Genomic DNA, 20,649 nt, shown 5'->3' on the forward strand with positions numbered 1-20,649 from the left:
CACAGGTGCCTGGAACTTCATCAGAAGCACCAAGTCTTTCTGGCAGGTCCCTGGTTCAGGGTGGGACCTTAGGAAGGGAGCAATCAGTTAATATAGGTGACCTACAGTTCCTCTGCTTTGCCTTTGTTGGTCAGGGGGAACTCAGTCCTCAAGGTCTCACTTTAAGGAGTGGGGGAGGGGACTGTTTGCATGCCTGGTCTACTACAAAAGCCAAAACATATCTAATGACCCCGATACCTGAGTAGGAAATTTCAAAAGCCCTCAGGGCAGAAGGGGTGGCCCCTCTTTTATTTCCCCCACCTCATGCTCTGAAAAATCTTTACAGTCTCTAATAACAGATTTAAAGAACTAAAGTCTAAAGCACACAATTTAATCCCTGAGAAACCCTATCGTGTACTTCAGTTTCCCTGGAATGCAATTTTCAGGTGTGTAGAGAAAGAGCGACCGCACCCGACCCTGAACCCTAAGGATCTGTCAGATGTAAAGATGGGGCTCTGAGCATCCTTAGCTATGTTAGCTAGTGACACAGCTGTAGGGCTTCAGTCCTGGGTGATAATTCCTAAGGCGCACAAGTGAATAACTTAAAAAGCAGTTAGTATTTCACCGAATTCTAGTAAGTTATACTTACTGTTCAGGTGCTCTGTAGCTATCAGTACTTAATTTTCACTGAACATTCTAAGCTTGCAGCCTCCGGATCAATAATCCACATTCAAGTGTTTTATTTGGTTAGTTCATTCTAAGTAGACTGGAAGACCTCTCAGAAAGGCTTGTAGGTTTCAGTTACAAAAGACACCTCTGGCCTCTCCCCTCTCACACCCAAACTAATTCACACATTGCAGTGAAAGGTGAAGTGGAGGCATCTGAGTCCTGGATTCCACAGGACCTCCCTGGCTTGTGGCCCTGGCTGGGAAGTCCTGTGTGGCGAGCAGAAGTTAAGTCAGCCAGCCAAGTAACTCATCTTTTCCGTCTCATACAACAGTATCAACATGTGCTCGATGGATGTCCAGTAGCTTTCCCTACACTACCATGCTTCTTAAATAAACAAGGAGTCGATGTTTGTGAGGACAAACCGAAAAGCCCATAAAAATACTGGACTATAGAAATGGAAACCCTTGAAGGAGTGACGCATTTCATTTGACTGCCTGTTACCAGGGAGACAACAGTAACAAGGATTATTCTCTTAAACATTATTTTCCATCCATACCACTATACCTAGGAGGCACATGTAAACCTTATGATGTACATGCCTGTGAATATAGCACACTTCAGCAAACGTGCATGCTCATATCACATACGGATGCCAGAAATAACTAAACGGCGAAATAAAATAATGCTCCAACGGCCCTGCACAGTGCTAAGAATCTGTTTTGCATTCTGATCTGTTTATACCACTGTTTGGAGCCAAAAAAATTAGCATTTTGAAATCAGAATATTTTAATTATTGCCTTTGCCTAAAGGATGCTCAGTGAACTCAGATAGCAATTTCCTGCTGTGTCGCTCTCAGCCCAGGCAGAGAAAGGGCAGGACAGACAGGGACTGCAGAGCCCAGAAGCAGAGGGACACGCGCCTGATAAACACAACTGGCCAGTAGTCCTGGCTTTTCATCTGATTCTTTATCTCTGCTAAGGGTGCTGTGTGTCTGACCTTGAATCTCATTTAGTCCACCACTCACAGCTGTGAAATCTCGTGCCCGAGTTCTACGCATTGATACAGGTCTTGATTCCTCAGTGTATTAGCAAAGAAAAAGAATGTTTTAGAACAGCCTTTGCCACAAGTCTTGGTGGAAACCACACACTTTCTTACTAAAAATGTGATTAAGTCGTCACATAGATTAAGAATGTACTATCCAGTGTTCATATTTTCTGAGAGTCATACAGTTATTTGCTGAGGCCTCAAAAAATTACATGAAAATCCCAGAAATTAACAAATCCTGAAATCCTAAGAATTTACTTCAGTATATCACTACCAACTTTCTCCTTATTGTTGATCAATCATTTCTTACTGAACTAAATTTGTGGAACCTTAATTAGTGTAAGTGTGTGTGTGCTTAGGAAGCATATGCATGGGGTTCCAGGCAGCCACTATGGGTCTGGGGTCACACCCTCTGGGTGGGGATAAGATAGGACCGGTTACTGAAAGCTAATGAACAGGTCCCCTCCTAAGACTACAGATGTCTTCCGCTCTAGTATATATGACCTTTCAGCTACAAGTCACCTGTGGGGCAATGCAATTAAAGATCTCCAAACACAACTTAGCAATATTTTATTCCATAAATGAATAAGTTCATAATTTAAACTTCGAACCACAAAGGTGAAGTTCAGCTTTGGTTGTCATCTCTCTTTAATGGTACCTAATGCTTAATGTAATCAATTTAGAAACAAAAATTATTTCAAGAGGTGAAATTTGAAAACAACATTGAGTTTTAATAGTCACGAGTTTGAGAACTACCTTACATCCAGACATAATATATGGATGCATATATCTGTGCCCCTTACACTGTACCGCAAAGCCTTGGGATTCTACACAGTCTCCATTCTTCCACTTTGCCTGGATCCATGCCGAGTTCAGTTTTTGAAAACCTACTCTAACATACACCAGGGGGTCTGCACACGTATTAAGGGTATGACTTCTGTTGGCAGTCACGCTTACTGCAAGCGCTCCATTGCAAGGCTTGGTGATTCAACAGGAGCTAAGTAGGTCACGTCATTCTCTTGTGTTTGCTCATAGGTAACACCAAATGTTTGCACATTTCACGGAGCTCTGAAAATCACACCTGTTCGCTTTACTCTTCTCAAAGCGAAACAGATTCCCCCAAATAAATTACATACTGGATCTGATTACCGTTTGTACAGTTCCAAGGTAGAGTTACAGCAGCCCGTATGCATGCTTGCAATCAAGGACCTGCACTTGGGACCTTCTTGATGACAAAAGGAACTGCTGCCCCTTACACTCTTCTAAAAACGCAAACCTAGGACATGTTTGATTGGCTCATTGAGTGGAAGGTTTCAAAATCTGCCATGGTTGGTTTCTATTTTAAATGTAACCCAAAAGGCTGAAGGCGGGGTGCTAGCCTGTAGCACTATTGGGCAGAGCTAGAATCATTCTGAAGAGGAACCTAGCAGGAGGAAGTTCAGCCGTTGGACAGATGGCTGAGAGTGACATTTTGTTGTGCCTATCTGTCTCTTGTTTGTTTCTCACTGAGCATGTGCAATGTGTGCCTCGCCATGATACAGAGCTTTACTATAGGCCTGTGGGTTGGGGTTATGTAAGCATGGAACCTTTGGAACCACGAGAAAAAAAACCAACAACTTTCCTTCAAATAAATTGCTTATTTCAGGTATTTCACTAAAGTCACAGAAAGCTAGCTAACCCACACACAAAGATTTTTTTTTCCCTTTTCCCTTAAAGGAAAATAATTATAAGTTGCTAGTACAATTGTGAACTAAAATATAAGATAGTTTCTTGGAAAGAAGAAAGATTTGTAGCAGACTTTATTTTGGGCCACCAAGAAACTCCCAAATCATGACATGGAGATTTATTATTAGTTATGAATGCTCAACCTTATCTTATGCTTGTCCCACCAGCTCTTGAACTTAACCTGTTTCTCTTCATCTATGTTTTGCATCAGGCCTTTTTACCTTTCTTTCATTGTACATCCTATTTCATACCTGTCTGTCTGGCAACAGCTGCCTGTCTGGCCTCATGCATCTTCCTCTTTCTCCCTTGTTCTGATCTCTCCCTCCCGTTCTCTCTTGAGCCTAGATTCCTCCTCCTACCCATTCTCTCTGCCCGCCAGCCCCACCTATCCCTCTACTGCCTAGCTATTGACCATTCTGCTTTTTATTAGGCCAACTAGGTCTAATATCCCACATCATAAATAAATGGAACACATCTTTCCATAGTTAAAGTAATTTCCCACAACAAAGATTGGCGGGGAATCGATTGTTTTCATTTTTTAAATGATTTGCTCAAAGTGAACTGTAGCCCACAAAGTCACAGTACAGACCTGAGGACATTTCAGCGAACACTTTCAATGTTGTTCATAACTTCAAGGGTGAAATGTTTCCTCATTCCTAAGTACAAACAGGACCAAACCCAGATTATTAAACTATTTTATTAGCACTTGCAGAGAAGATATGTCAATGCCCTAAGACTTATTTTCACTCGTCAAGTGAAAAAATATTCAAACAAACAAAGGAACCTATCAATTTCTATAAGCTCTAGTTCTTAGGTCTTTCCTAAGAATGGATTGTGAAGGTAAAAGCTTTGCTCAAACATCACAGTGGAAAGTCACAGAGGTAGAAACACATGACTCTCCTTTTATAGAGACTGATGCTCAGGAAGGAACCAGAATTATATGGCATGCGATCAGGAAACCCAGGGCCCCTGTGGGTGCTCAAACCTTTTAACATATAACAACAGGATGTGATGAGACAACGCACTTCACGGAAGAAGGCCGAAGAAGGGACATTGGGCCCCCTTATACTAACATGCGAAATACATTATTATCTAAAACAAGAAGACTTTTTGTCATGTCTTGTTAATCATTTCCGAGTATTTATTTCACAAATATTAATTTAAAAGGTGCAAGGTCAGAATTTCAATGAATTTTCTCAACAGCAACATTTCTCAATGCTGTACTAAGATTTTTGAATATTTAAAAACATCCCTTAAGTCAGAAAATGAGAATGTATTCAAGGTTTTATAAACAAAAAGCTGCACAACTCTACAGTAATATTTCAAACCTCTAAACCAAAATGAGATCAATTGGAGACCTAGTAACGGTAAACACATTGCTTTTATAGTAAATATATACAACAAGCATGCTGCTAAAATGTTATTTTGTATTTTAGCTCAATTAATCTTAGGCTTCTGTTTCCTGAGGTTTTTATTATATTGATGTCTTACATAATTTATGCCCTCAAGAAGGCTCTAATCTATTTGTGAAAAGAGACCACTCTGTAATGTATCACAAGCTTAGGTTTAAGCTATGAATATTATAATGAATATATGTTAGTTTACTGCTTATTGGTTGGTATTTACTAATTATGGTAAGTTTCCAAGGATTATATTTCAAAATGATTTGAGGGAAGTCTCTCTGCTTGAGTATATACTCAATTTAATATATAACATATATTAAAATTATGTATATATACTATATACATACACAACACACATATACATATATGATGAACTAAAAAGTCTATATCATAATTCCTCAAAAGTTACTATAGAGAGTGAACAGTGAAACACTGGACGGGGCTGGAGAGACAGCTCAACATTTGAGAGCAGTGGGTTCCATTCCCAGGACTCATACAGTGACTCGTGACCATTTGTGACTCCAGAGCAATGGGTCGCATGCCCTTAGCTGGCACTAGACAATCACACGGTGCACACCACACATGCAGATAAACACTCATACACCATAATAATAAAATAATAATATATCAATGTACTGCCTCTATTGATCTGAAAATGCAACCGTGGCTTAAACAGAGGTAGCCAAAGGGGAGTAAGAATTGCACCAGGTAGGCCAGATCCCGGCTTCAGGTGCTCATTTCCTAGCTCTGAAATCTATTATCTTCAGTTGTGGTAATGGGACTTCCTCACAGGGTCACTGTGCACTAATTGAAGAAATGCGACTTCAAACACATCAAAGACTGTTGGGCAATAGGTCATTTGTTGTTTTATTATGAGTTTGTAAGATATTTTTTCATCTAAACTTTTTTCAAGTTTAATATTTTTTAATTGAATCATTTCAAATGCAAGAAAATCGTTTTTAGAAAATATTCTGAATATGATTATAAAGTAAATTTATTTAATAAAGGAAATAATGTTTTATCTTTCAAGCTAATATTTATTTCCATTTTCATGTTTTTTAAAAATAATGATGTATTTATTCTATTAGTTTTGATGCCTTTAATTATATTGTTCTGAGATTGTTTTTCTGTGTATTTATGCAGTACAAGTTGGTCTTGAATGTATGATCCTCCTGCCTCAGCTCTCTGAATGCTGGGATTATAGGCATGTACCACCATAAACAGTAAAAATACATTTACATTAAAATGATTAGTTTTAAAACTTTAAAATTTCAAATAAGCACAGTTTGGATTTCCACTAATTTCCAGCTTTCTCCGGCTCATTCTTCTGAAAAGCACAAGATGTACTGAGCATATTCATGACAATGATGAAACAGTTAATTGTATTTCAGTTACCTGCTACCTACACTGCACTGGGAAGCCAGGAAGATCTCAATTTCAGCCTAACTGGGTATTTGACTTCTAATTTTCTCAGAGGTTACGCACCTAGTCATCTACGCCCAGAAGTGTATTAAATCCTTCTGGTTGAAAGAGCTGGGAAGTAAAGGTACCGCATGCTTTAACACCCTCCCAGGTGGTTCTGAGGCATCAAGAAGTCAGAGCACACCCGCTGTAGGAGGCTTTACTATAACTCGTCAAGATTTACAATTTAAGATTCAAGTCTTTCAACGACAGGCCTCCCATTTGCTTGTATCCATGTCAGTCTCTCCGTGGCAGTTCTTTAATCAGAAAGCCCTGAGCTCTAAAGCTACGGATCATATACTGTGTCTAATTGCTTATTTGCATTGTAAATGATTAACACCACAACCAGTTTTGTAAGAACAAGTCATTTAAGTTAATATTAGCGAGTCTGGCAATTTTGTGAATCTCATGCACTAAAGACAGTTTATTTGATCAAAGTGAACGTTAAGACACTCCTTTTTTTGCATTTGAATACAGATTCGCTATTTCACTATTCCTCATGCCCTGAGTTTGATAAGTTGAATTGTTTATTGAATTTGGAGAGAGATTGTTTGAAGATCTAGAGGAAAATGCTCCAACACATTGAAAAACTTTATGTATTATTTCCCTCTTATTATTTTGGAATATTACAGATTTGCAAGGCTAATAATAAAGTCAGTTGGTAACTTATTTACAGTTTGCAAATTATCTTCATATCTCTTGATCTGGTTTTGAAAATAATCCCAGGAGGTGAAGCAGAACATCACCCATCTATCAAGCACATTGATAAAATAAAAAACATGTTGCTGTTCCCAGCAGCGTTCCAGGTCTTGAGGACACAGTGGTTAGCACAGGTCCTGAGGATACAGTGGTTAGCACAGGTCCTGAGGATACAGTGGTTAGCACAGGTCCTGAGGATACAGTGGTTAGCACAGGTCCTGAGGATACAGTGGTTAGCACAGCAGAAGTGAGAGCTTGTGGCCAGCATTGGACTGAATGTCCTGCTGTGGAGGTCACCATTATAACGCTGTTTAAATCACAGGTTGTATGAGATCAGTAGGGGAAACCAACACCAGAACAGAGAAAATTTAGATTCGACAAACAGAGATCACTGGAGACTTTAAGGTATAGATCACCAGGTTAGGCAATGTGGAGATCATTGACAACCTTGTAAGAGCTACTTCAGTGAACGAGATCAGTCTGGACTAACAAAATGCCTCTAAAGAAATGTGTTCATCAACTGGTGGAGGGGAAAAGAGCAACACCTGGTATAAGCAAACCTCTGAGAATTTCCTTGTAGAACAGAACAGAGAAATGAGGTGTGTGTGTGTTGGGAGGACACAAGGCTTGTAAAATGGGAAATATTACAGAAAGCTTATATGCTTACGAGAATTATCCACAAGACTAAAGAAATGGCTCAGCAGTTTTGAGCACACAGTGTCCTTCCAGAGGACCTAATGACCACATCAGGCATCAAAACCTCCTACAGCTCCAGCTCCCAACATCTGATGCCCTCTTCAGGTCTCCACAAACATCTACACACAGAGAGAAACACACACACACACACACACAAACGTGCATATGCACTCATTACACATACATGTGAATATGCACACATTATACACACACAAACACATACACATGCACACACTCACTTAAAATAAAATAAATATAAAAAGATCACTGGGAAAGTTGTCAACTTGGAGAAAGGAAGCTTAAGACATCTGTAGTTCCTCAAAGCTATGATGAATTTTTCTCATTTTCTTCAGAATCCCAAAAGGGACTGAAAGTTAATATGATTCAGTTTTCCTCAGAGTGATGATTTTAAATTATATAATATTTATAGAAAATATCAATGAGAGAAAAGGGTTTAAATTCATAAATCATGTACAAGGACAAATTTTTAATTGTTTACTTAAATACAATTTTTAGTATTATCCATTAAGACGTTTTCACAAATTTAATTTAATTGGAACAATTTTCTTCATCTCTTCATTTGACTTGCCTAGATGCTAATTATCCACTTGTACACAGCAGCAGCGTCACAGAGTGTTTTCGGGCGTACATGAAGCAAGTGATGCTATAAAACCAAATCTTATCACCGATTCTCACAACCTGATTGCTCTATCCCACGGAGGACAGCCAGTGATTACCATGGTATGCAATTAAGGGCGAGTTAAACCTCAGTTTTAACTTCATTCTGCCGTGCAGCTGGAAATTGCAGCGAGTGTAAGTGAGAGGGGTCGACGTAAGAACCTCAGTGGAAGAGTGATAGTTTGTTTGTGCTGTAACAGACAAAGCTTGCCTGAGGATCAGAGTGCGGAGGGAGGCACCAGTTAACCACAGAGGCCAGGTAGTGTGGGTGCGCACCTTTAATCCAGCGCTTGGGAGGCAGAGGGATCTCTGTGAGTTCAAAGCCAACCTGGGCTACACTAGATTGATCCAGTCTAAAAGAGAACCAGAGCCAGGTGGTGGTGGCTCACACCTTTAATCCCAGTACTTGGGACTCAGAGTCTTTAATCCCAGCACTAGGAAGGTGGAGACAGGAAGGGGTATGGCCGGACACGTGGGAGAGAGCAATATTAAGTGGGAGGAGACAGGAGCTCAAGGCCTTCTGTCTGAGGATTTGTGGATATAGGATCTTGTCCTCTTCGGTCTGAGGATTCAGTAGAGGTAAAAAGGACTCTAGTGGTTGGCTGCACCTTGACTTCTCTGATCTTTCAGTGTTTACCCAGATATCTGGCTCTGAGTTTTTATTATTAAGAACAATTAGAATCTGCACTGCACCTGAAGACTCTGGAATTTCCATAAAGGCCCAGGGCTTCACAGAGCACACAGCCTGATTCTCCAGTGGACACGGATATTCGTGATTCAGGACTGCCACTCCCACTATTAAGAACACATGAACGTGTTTTTCTAATGTACTTCATATGTACAGAGTACAATACATTACTTCATGAAAGTAAACTGTTTTCCCAGTAGAAATGGTGAGAAGAACCCATGTTCACTGGTGACTTTCACCTTATGCCAGGAGTTAAGGGTCTTAGTTAATCATTCCATTCTAATAAAAAAGAGATCAACACATGGGAGATCTGGAGAGTCACTTCTTAGGATGACTTGGCTCATCTGTCCTCATAAGTGTGGATTGTGTGCTTGCTCCGTAGTACCAGGTCTCGGTTTCTGTTCTTTATTAAGTATGCACATGGCTACAGATCTGAAAGTCTATAGGAATTTTGCATCAATGAGCTTTTGATGCAGCCTGGACTGTACTGATAGAGTTTTATATTTAAATATTACAACTAATGTTGCACATTTGAAGAGAAGCATCACAGAGCTCAGAAACCTTCGATTATTTCGTGATTTCCTTTCCATCTCATGAAATAATGTCATTAATCATCAAGACTTAAACCACACTCACTGGGGCGAGGGAGACGGCTCAGTAGGAAAAATGCTTGCAGTACAAGCGTGAAGCCCTGAATCCAGATCCTCAGAACCTTCATTAAAAAAATACTAGCAATCTGCCTGGCATGGTAGTGCATGCCTTTCCCAGCACTGGGGAGGCACAGGTAGGAGAATCTTTGTGAGGTGCAGACCAGTCTGATCTATAGAATGAGTTCCAGGGCAGCCAGGGCTAAACAGAAAAACCCTGTCTCAAAATAAAAATAATTAATTAATAATAATAATAAATCTTGGTTACCCAAGCCTTTGTAACCCCAATGTTGTGTGAGACAGACACAGGAACATTACTGGGCCTTTCTGACCAACATTGCAGTTCCAGGTTCAGTTAAAGACCCCATCAAAGGGGAATAAGGAAGAGTCTCAGAGCAGGACATGCTATGTTCTTCTCTAGCCTTGTGGACTGGCTAGACATGTGTACTGGTGTGTGCAACAAGTGTATGCTTAGTTAGGACACCCTAGTCTCACACACACACACACACACACACACACAGAGGCAGAGAGAGAGAGAGAGAGAGAGAGAGAGAGAGAGAGAGAGAGAGAGAGAGAGAGAGAGAGAAGAGAGAGAGAGAGAAGAGAGAGAGAACAGAGAAGAGAGAGAGAGAGAGACAGAGAGAGACAGAGACAGAGTCTAAAATAAACAGTGGCTCTTCGGCAAAGTGAAATGTAGCACTTACTAACAAGAATATCTTTGGATTTCTCAGAAGTTTCTCTTTATTCACTTAGAGCCTAAATTTGAAAAAAACAAACATCCAGCTTTTATATGAACTTGATAACCGAGTCCGGTAAGAGATTCTTGAAACCCAAGCGAGACCAAGGCAGGGGGAGAATCCAGAGCACGCTCCATGCTTCCAGGCGTTTACACTGCATTCACGACTGTCAGGGATTATCTTTCATATCTTGCGCAAATAAATACTTCTTCGAATTCCTGAAGCTCTTCAGTTTTCCCCTCACCTGCCATACATTACATTTTGATCCTTCCTGCTGATAGATTGGTGCCATATACCTCATAATTGTAAACTGAAGACTAATTGCCCAAATCTACTACAACCCCGCCCAGCCCAGAAACATTTAATGAACACCCCATCTGCATACAGTAGTATTGGAATTGAGAAAAAAAGCTATTGTTTGGAATATTTCATCAGCATATATATGAAAAAATAAAACTACAGATACAGAAACTTGGAAGACAGATTGGCTGATAGACAGGCACATTGTTAAGGTAGAGCCAAAGTTGCTTAAAAAGTATACAATGAGAAGAACACTAGGACATTCCCAGAGGCCCAGGACACCTGCTTGGAGACAGTCTTGGGGATCTGCCAGGTAAAATGCACCCACGAGATACTAGCAGGATGATTTCCTGGAGAAGAGTAGCATAATGACATTGTTGACAGGCCTAGGAGGACCATGGGAATCCCACATGGTTCCACCTCTAGCACAGAGTTACAGGTGCTCAATGGCATCTGAAAGATAAAGAATCAGTGACCCTTGGGGACAAGCTCCAGCATAAGTCATCAAACCCCAAGTGCTTAGCCTTGGACACAGCACACACAAATAACACTAAATTCACTCAGTAAGCTCTATAGACATGTTTATGCACATACCCATATATACAGGTGCATATATGTGCAAACACATGCATATACATGTAATAATAGAAAATGAAGAAGAGATCATTGAATGGAGCAGAGAAGCAATTGAAGGGAAGGAAGGGTAAGATTAAAGTAGATACAATGTTCATGTATGAACTTCTTAAAAATTATATATCAAAAAGAGATATATCTCCCAATATAACTAAGGCACAGAAGAGGTAATAGGCACATGTCTCTTGATCCTGCATGGCATTCACATGCTCCAGGCAGAGAAAGAGGGGCACATGAAGCTGTGCACTTACTAGAGACGATTTTGTAGCTAACAGTAAGAAGGACACAAGTTCACTGGGGATTCCATTACCACCTCAGAGTTGGAGAACTCGGTGATCTCACACAGCAGACAGCGTGCAAGGACCGGCAGCACATATCTTAACGACTGACTTCAAAGCCAGGCCCAGTAGCACACTGCGTCATATTGACATTCCTTGATAGATGACTAGAGAAGTGGAGAATTAGATGACTCCATTAATTAAACTTATTATTGTTCTTTAATATGTCTGCAAGCTAGACCTAAAATATATTAAAACTCATTAGACCTCACAGAGGCTTACAAACACTGAATGCTAAAGCTAATTTGAGTTTATTAGGGCTTTTTGGTTTGTTTGTTTGTTTGTTTTAATTAACTGAAGGCAATTTTCTCCTGGCCACATTATTAATTCCACCTGCGCTTATGTCCAGGTTCTTTAAGTGTATAGTTTGTGGTTGCCTCTGTATCGAGATAAAAACCCGCTAGTCATTTCAGGAGACTACTGTACTAGGATTTTATTTGGAATTCAACAAGGAACACCTTGCTGCTGTGTCTTAGACGGGAAGTGCTTTCACCATGGTTAGAGTCAGTAGTATGTCACGGTTGTTTGTGATTCCCTCCATGCCAGCTCCAGGTCTACAGGACACTCCTAGGTACAGAAATCTCCTGGATTAGTCCTGGGGTCTGCCGTCTTCCTCAGTAAGGACTCATTCATACAGTCAAGTTCAGGCAACTGTTGTATCATGGGTGCAGTATCACAACTCGTACCTCAGAGCCTTACTAATTTAATCATTTACGCCGTGGTAAGTGTGATATGGGGACGCCTGTCTGATAAAGAGACCTTAAAATATGACTCATGGACAGGCACTTGCATGTTTCCTGGGCAATATGAGGTAAAACTGTATGGGATTTCACCGGATTAACCCAGGGTGGTATGCAATTTGAAACTTACGAATTATTTCTGGAATCTTCCAATTAGCATTTTTGGATGGAGGCTTGCCACAGGTAACTGAAACCATGGAGTGAAACTCCTGATAAGAGGAACCCGGGCACATGGCAAGCACTAAGCTAAGAATCCAGGAAACAAAGATGCTTAAGATACAATTGCTGTAGACACGTAGTACAGTGTCAACTAGGGGAAACATTGCATGCATGCACGCACACACACACCCAAGTTTATTAACTACAATTTCCAATACACATAAGAACAAAGGCACACGGGCCATGCTTATCAATGGAAGCATTTTCATATGCATAAGAGCAGTCACGTACCAGCTTGGCCAAGAACTGGTTTGCAGACACTAATTGAAAGCAGAAAGTTTATAATGTTGAGATCAACTTTAGGCTAGGGAGATAGATCAATAGGAAAAGTATTTGTAGTACCAGTGTGAAGACCAGCGTCCAGCACCCATAGAAATGCCAGTAGGGCATGCTGGCCCACTGTAATCCCAGATCTCCAGCACCCATATAAATGCCAGTAAGGCATAGTGACCCACCACAACCCCAGTGAGTAAGAAGATGAAACATGTCCCCCTGGGTTAAGAAGGCTTGTTGACTAGGTGTATCAGTGAGATCCGGGTTCAAGTGAGAGACCCCACCTCTCACTTTACACACAGGTGGAGAGTGATCTAGGATAGGAGGGCATGAATGCCAACCTCTGGCCTGCACACATGTGTACACACATGTAAATCTGCATGCACAGATGCAGGCAGAATATAAAAAGGCACACACGCACATGTACACATGCATACACATGACTTTTTTATTAACAAGATAAAGTAGTTCATCTTTGAAGAATATCAAGCCAAACCTTTTTCTGTATATATCTACTGAGGTTTCATACAGTGGTCTAGCTGAGAAAGTCATGTTGAAAATTTAAATAAACATAAAACTTTTAACAAAAGGAGCTAGATTTTTTGAGGATCCAGGTTTATTTGGCAGTTACAGGAATAGCAAATGATAAATTGGCCCCAGGAGGGCTGTCCTTTTCCTTGGAACCTAGGGACATATTACCAACTACAAAGGAGAAAGGCAGAGACTTGAAAAGCCAGTGTAGCTGCCAGAGCTTGGGAAACAGCTGAGTCCTTATTTTGCAGCAAGATGTCTTAGCAAGCAAGATTTCATGCAAATCAGATTAATTTTCTCTTCACTTTGCTTCTAATGAATATGAAAAGTTCTCTACATAGCCAGTCCACATTTTTGTTCATGTGTACCTTTCTACCAGAACTTTTAAATAAATTTCATCTCTTTGAAATAAAAACTATAGGCCATTGAGATGACTCAGTGGTTAAAGGCACTTGCCTTGAGGCTGACCACCTGAGTTCAATCCCTGCAAAATGGTGGAAGGAGAGAACTGACTTTTAAAGTTGGCCCTTAATTGACGACAGCAGGTGTCCCATGGCACAAATGTGATTGTATGTGCACAGGCAAATAAGCACATACAATGAAACAGAAATAAGGAAATACACCACTGATTCATATAGAACAGGATGAGCTAATGGTAAGGGAAGCTGACTTGATATTTCTGTGCAAACACAGATGATAACAGATGTTTTGTTCTTGCACCCATTTTATAAATCGATGGATGAATAGATAACTCATCTCTGATAATGCTAACAACTGTAAGGCCCAACGAGAGCCACTTCAAAAACTCTCGAAAGCTGCTAATGATGAAACTTGAAGATCTATTACTTATGTACATGCATAAGACATATGGGGTCGGTATGATCTTTTTACATATTATTTATTCAGTTTACCATTTACTTCTTGAGATAGAGTACCCCCACTAGTTTCAAACCCTCCTCCTGCCTTGGCCTCCAGAGATAACTTTAGGCTCACCCACCTCTACGCCTGGCTAGGAGGACAATTTTGGGTGTACTGAGATTTCCTACTGGATTTTGGTATATGACAATTTGTCAAGTTAAGACTAAGGTGGCACAAAATTTTAGGAGCACTGAAACATTCAGCAAGTAAGATAAATCATATTTTAATAATATTTTTGAAGTTAATAAAATGTGTAATGAAGAAAATATTGAAATGAAAGTAGAATCATAATTACTGGTTTCTCTTCTTGTTTTACATCAGTGCCAGTATTAAGAATCTATCTTGTCCCCATCTATTGGAATATTATGAAGCCCTAATACCTTCTTTCTAAGCCCCATTTCTGCCAGATGAGGACAGAATTTGCTGTGAGATGTCACCATTTACTGAGCTGTAAGAAACAGCAGAGTCCTGTAGGCAACCTTTTGAGTAACGGGTTTTATTGTGAAAATCTGTAATGTGCACTCTATGCAATAATGGTGTCAGAATTCTGAAATATCGGCAACTTTCATTATCTATTTTTTTAGGTGAAAAAAAATCACAACACAAAGTTGTCATGTAACACAAATTCTCAGCTACGCAAAGACCTTCAGCTTCCAGCACCAGGTGAACGACAACTCAGCTAAGTCTCTGGTGCAAAGGGAAAATGAGCCGGCGACCTCATTCCACGTCCTTCTTGGCAGACATCCAGGGAACTAACCAGCACCCAGGTGACAGTCCCATGAAATCACTCAAGGTGAGCCCAGTGTGGAAAGGAATCGGGGCAGATGCATAACTCCATGTTGTCTACATCTTGAAGCGGTGCCCAGCAAGGCCTTCTGCTTTCCTGATATCGGGTGGCTGGGCTGATTCTGACTGGCTCACAGTTTATGTTGTGAGATAGAATGCTCTTCAGAGGGATTTCAAGGAAAGACAACAGGAGCTTATGGAGAATAAAACCGGGTCCAAAGGAAGCTGAACGCGGAGCAGACACAGCGCTCACACACTCAGGTGTGGCTCTTCTACACTTTCAACTGTACTTGGGAGTGGATTATAAGGTGGTATTTCTTAAGGGATGGCAGAAACAAGAGAGGTGGGGGCAGACCAAGGATGGCCTGTGAGGAAAAGGAGGGTATGGATGTTAACACAACATCTTTGCGAACCCTAATTATACAATTTTAGTCTTTGCCACACTGATAGCATTTGTGGTTGGTACAGGAAGACTTGAAGAAAATTGCTTCTATTTAAATGAAATAGTTTGTATAAGGTTCTTAGTTACTTGATAGGCCGGCATAACCTGAAAACATCCAAATTGCCCCCAAACTCCCTTTTTCTAGTTTTAGTGAAATACTATATCTTTTGCCCTTTTCTGTGTGTGTGTGTGTGTGTGTCTGTGTGTATATGTGTGTGTGTGTGTGTGTGTGTGTGTGTGTGTACACTGTGGTACACTTGTAGAGGAGGGAAGACTTGTGGAGAATCAGTTCACTCCTTCCATTGTGTGGGTCCAGAGGATGCACCTCAGGTCTTCCTGCTGGAGGCTCCCAGCATGCCATCTTCCTAGCCCTGCCTTTCTTTCTCGTTAATATTTTCCAGTACTATGAAAATGCTTAGGGTCAGGGCCCTGTCTACCTCCTTCAAAATTCTCCATTTTCCTCGTGGGAATAACAAGCAAATCGACTACAACCCACACTGTTTTGAGCTTATTACATTCAACAACAACAACGAAAATCAAGTAACTAAGTTTTGGGAAAATCTTCATTCCCCTGAGGGAAATTTTCAATCTGGTTCTAAAATTAAAGGCGACAATTAATTATTTGCAATTCCTTTTCTTTCCCCACCAGCCTGCTTCTGAGTCATGTGAGGAGAAAGATTGCTCATCAACAAAACGCAGTTATTAAAGAACTTTAACTCAGCACACACTTAAGGACATTATCAAATAGTTAACAGCTCAGCTTCATGGGCCTCTCTTCTTTTCCGGGGATTGGCAACCAAATTACTGAAATCCATTCATTATCGCTGAATTGTTTTCTTCCTGATTACTCCATGGAATGACAAACTAGACCATTTAAAACAGCATGACCCTTTAGGACTTTAGTTTTATATGCCACATTGGTAATTGGAATATTTCATTCCTGGTCTAGAAGGAAAACACTCCTCAGGCCTGAAGTTGTGCGGTTAAAACATCATTTTGCATTTAAAACTAGCAGGGGGGTGACAAGTTCAATCTTGTCAAACTTCATTCAGCAGTATCTCTTGGGGGGGTGTACATCCTGGTCTTAGTGATGTCAGATGACAAAACGTACCCAGCATCAACTCACTAAAGAAAGCTACAGCATCAGTGAGCAAGCCTTCCCACCTGAGAGGAGCTTCCCCACCTGCGTAGACGTTCTGACTCTTTGCATTTAATGCTGCAGAATTCCAAGAAAGGGTGACACAATCAGTATCCCTTATGGATGATGTGAAGGAAATCTTTGCAAATCATGTAGAGAAAATTGTTTTATGGATCATATATGGAAATCATTAATTTAATGTCGGTCGTTAGTGAACAGAAAGTCATGGAAAGGGGTCTTGGTTCTTCACTTGCCTTCTAGTTAATTGGGATTTGCTTGTTCTTCTATAAGCAGACTGCCTCTATGTCGCCCAAGCTGACCTGGAACTCAAGCTGCTCCGTCCACCCCCTCAATGCTGGGATGGCAGGTGCACACCACACAGTCAGCCAGGGAAGGGTGTGGAGCAGACGGGTGGAGACTCCAACTCCCATCAAGGGAAACTATGTCTGTAAGGACAGAGAGGCTTATACATGTGAAAAGCCGGTAAAACAATTTTTTGTGCTTTAAATAGTCTGTGTTTATTTGTATTATTCTTTTGTGTTAAAGAAAACACTGTAACTAGTTTTAAAAATATTTTAATAGATTTTTCTATCTGTGTGTATATGTGTATGAGTGTGTGTGAGTGTGTGCACGGTGTATATGTGAGCATGTGTGAGTGTGCATGGGATGTGATTTTGTGTGTTTATATGTATGTGAGTGTGTGTGAGTGTGTGCAGGGTGTATATGTGAGCATGTGTGAGTGTGCATGGGATGTGATTTGTGTGTTTATATGTATATGAGTGAGTGTGTGTGAGTGTGTGCACGGTGTATATGTGAGCGTGTGTGAGTGTGCATGGGATGTGATTTTGTGTGTTTATATGTATATGAGTGAGTGTGTGTGAGTGTGTGCAGGGTGTATAGGTGAGCATGTGTGAGTGTGCATGGGATGTGATTTTGTGTGTTTATATGTATGTGAGTGTGTGTGAGTGTGTGCATGGGTGTATATGTGAGCGTGTGTGAGTGTGCATGGGATGTGATTTGTGTGTTTATATGTATATGAGTGAGTGTGTGTGAGTGTGTGCACGGTGTATATGTGAGCATGTGTGAGTGTGCATGGGATGTGATTTGTGTGTTTATATGTATATGAGTGAGTGTGTGTGAGTGTGTGCATGGTGTATATGTGAGCGTGTGTGAGTGTGCATGGGATGTGATTTTGTGTGTTTATATGTATATGAGTGAGTGTGTGTGAGTGTGTGCAGGGTGTATAGGTGAGCATGTGTGAGTGTGCATGGGATGTGATTTTGTGTGTTTATATGTATGTGAGTGTGTGTGAGTGTGTGCATGGGTGTATATGTGAGCGTGTGTGAGTGTGCATGGGATGTGATTTGTGTGTTTATATGTATATGAGTGAGTGTGTGTGAGTGTGTGCATGGGTGTATATGTGAGCATGTGTGAGTGTGCATGGGATGTGATTTGTGTGTTTATATGTATGTGAGTGTGTGTGAGTGCTTTGAGGATGTGAGAGGATGTGAGAGTGTGTGTCACACATGCCTCAGCACTCACGTTGGGGTCCGAGGACTGCTTTGTGAGTCAGTTCTCTCTTCACGTGGGTTCAAGAGATGGAACACATGTCCTCTGACTTTCAAGACAAACAGTTTACACACTGAACCAGCTCACTGGTCCTACGTTCAGTTCTAGGATATAAAGTTGGACAGTGCAGCAGCTCTCGTACGACTAACTGCGGAAAAATAAAAGTATGCCACTTTATATGGTTAGTGCAGTATATTTTTATACCTATTAAACTGAGATACCTATGTCCTTATAGAAAAAACAAACCAAAAATACAGCTGTTACATAAGAACTGTAGTGTGAAGACATATAGAAATATAAAAACTGTAACACGAACAAAAACCAATAGCACAATTTTAGACTGTTATAGCCAGGCTGAAACAAATCAAATCCGGTCCCAACCAGTGTCCTTAGCATTGCCAGGGCTAGCACATGACAGGATTTTATACTTTAGATTGCTTTGACAAATAGTGAACTATTCAGCTAACTACAGGAAATACTTTGTGTTTGGAGAATGGTTGTGTGGATAGCTTCTCATTTAAGAACGGTATTCAGTGCTGCCAATATTCCAGGAGGAAAAACCTTTCCCATATATTTTAATTCTAACTTGAATTTTCTTAAAGCATAATGGAAAGCACCTGTTTATGGGAGAAAAATCTAAAAGAAATCAGGATGTGGTACAGAACAACTCAATAGATAGATGGACGCCTTCTCCAAACTCAGGTCAGTTTCAGCCAGAACGTTCTGAATTCTCTGATTCCAAAATCCTGCTTCATTGGCTTGGTCCTGCTATGTTTTGTTTCAGACAGTCTCTTTAAACACAGATTTGTGACCTTGCTGCAGGGGAACACACTGTGAACAGCGACAAGCCACAGTCACCAGACACAGTTACCAGACCATGGAGGTTTTATTTTCTTCTCTCAGCCAACCTTAAAAACAAGTAGCCAGTTAAAAACTGTGGGGGTGGGGTCTGAGCCAGAGAACAACGCGTCACACCGATCTGTGTTGCGGTGTGGAAGAGCATGTGGACATGTGGAAGCAACACATCCTGGGAAGGAAATATCTGACAGCAAACTGACCAGGAGGGCCAGGGCTGCAGCTCCACGCATTCACACCAAGTTTCTTCACGCCCCATTTTATTTTGACTCCTCCAGTTTAACCATTGGCAACTATGGGGGCACTCTTACTAACTCTTCCTTTTTTTCCTTCTCTCTCTTTCTCTCAAGCCTAAACAGTGACCAGTGAAAGAACTTCCATTTTTATCGGGTAGGTCTTAGTCAACTGTTTGTATGTATTGAGTTTCTGTCATTACTATACATGCAAACAAGCGGTATCACATAAAGGAAATAGATTGAAAGTTAGGTAAACTGGGGGAATACGCACCACTATAACTGCTTCAAGAGATGCCCAAGTTACACCAACATGTTGAAATCCTGAAAAGAGCAAGGCTTATTGGACAGGCTTGCATAATTCCAGGGCTTGGAAGAAAGAAGAAACAGGAGGAAGGCCATCCTGAGCTACGAACTGAGTTCTGAGCTAGCTTGGGCCACAGAGTAATAGCCTGTCTCAGTGAAATCAAAACCACAAAATAAATGTGAATTCCCAGGCATATAGTAGTAGTTCCTCAACTTACTTGATCTGGATCATTTAGAAGCATCTCTGCTCTTTTTAGTCTGAACAAATAGACCCAGGTGTGCAGCGTCAGCAGTACTGATATTGTGTGTACCCACAAGCATAGGGTTTAGATATGAATGTGAAACAAAGAGAGGTGTTTTCATGAGAACTGACTTAACGCTTGCTTTCGGGGACTGTTAGGAAATGCAGTTACTACGAGGAGGGCTTGGGTGACTAAGCTGTAATTACCGGTTTAAAAATCATACTTAAGCAAATGCGACTTGAAAACAAGCCCCAGAGAACTAGGAGAGTTCTCAGCTCACATTTTCTCAATTTCTCTGTAATTTTTGTGTGGAAATTATACATAACAAATTATGGGAGAAACTTATGCAAAAAAGACAAAGATAAAACCAAACATTTGAATCAAACTCGGGGGGAAAAAAGCATGGTCTCATATCAAAGTCGACAATGCTCTCATAAAAATGTTTATCATTGGTAGAAAATAGCGTATGTTGAGTGTGTATGTTCTACAGTTTCTGTTTTTTTTCTGATAACAATGGTTTCATTTTTCATTTTGTTTGTAATTGTTCTTCGATTACCTGAGGCTCAAACTTAAAGGGGCACCTGTCATAATTATTTCATAACTCTATAATCCCCACTTCTGCACTGATTGACAGTGAGCAGAACCAGAGGGACTGCCCAACCCACCCATGACTGCCCCACTTACAGCCAACTCTGTGAGA

The 20,649-nt window shown here is 40.7% G+C and overlaps 1 protein-coding gene across 6 annotated transcripts in view; it reads right to left on the reverse strand.

Annotated features, from left to right (window-relative positions):
* The window catches only part of Arhgap24 (Rho GTPase activating protein 24), a 391,351-nt gene that overhangs the window by 50,709 nt on the left and 319,993 nt on the right, over positions 1 to 20,649 (reverse strand). The window lies entirely within an intron of this gene.

This window comes from Microtus pennsylvanicus, chromosome 12 (assembly GCF_037038515.1).
Source record: "Microtus pennsylvanicus isolate mMicPen1 chromosome 12, mMicPen1.hap1, whole genome shotgun sequence".
Lineage (NCBI taxonomy): Eukaryota > Metazoa > Chordata > Mammalia > Rodentia > Cricetidae > Microtus > Microtus pennsylvanicus.